The following is a 229-nucleotide window of genomic DNA, read 5'->3' on the forward strand; positions in this document are numbered from 1 at the left end:
GTTTATGTAAAAATAAAAAATGTGTGATGCGCACACTGAACCTGATTTTCTGATTCGTAAAGCTTTCTCCGTCTTATACCTTATATCTTTTTTAGTTTCCAATACTTCTAATTATAATTCCTGAAAGAAAATCAAGAAACAAAAGTGTTTCAGTAAAAATAAAAAAATGTGTGATTCGCACTCTGAACCTAATTTTCTGATTCTTAAAATTTTCTCAGTTTTATACTAG

The sequence above is a fragment of the Halyomorpha halys genome, unplaced genomic scaffold, assembly GCF_000696795.3.
Source record: "Halyomorpha halys isolate HHAL.00 unplaced genomic scaffold, Hhal_1.1 Scaffold97.1, whole genome shotgun sequence".
Taxonomy (NCBI): domain Eukaryota; kingdom Metazoa; phylum Arthropoda; class Insecta; order Hemiptera; family Pentatomidae; genus Halyomorpha; species Halyomorpha halys.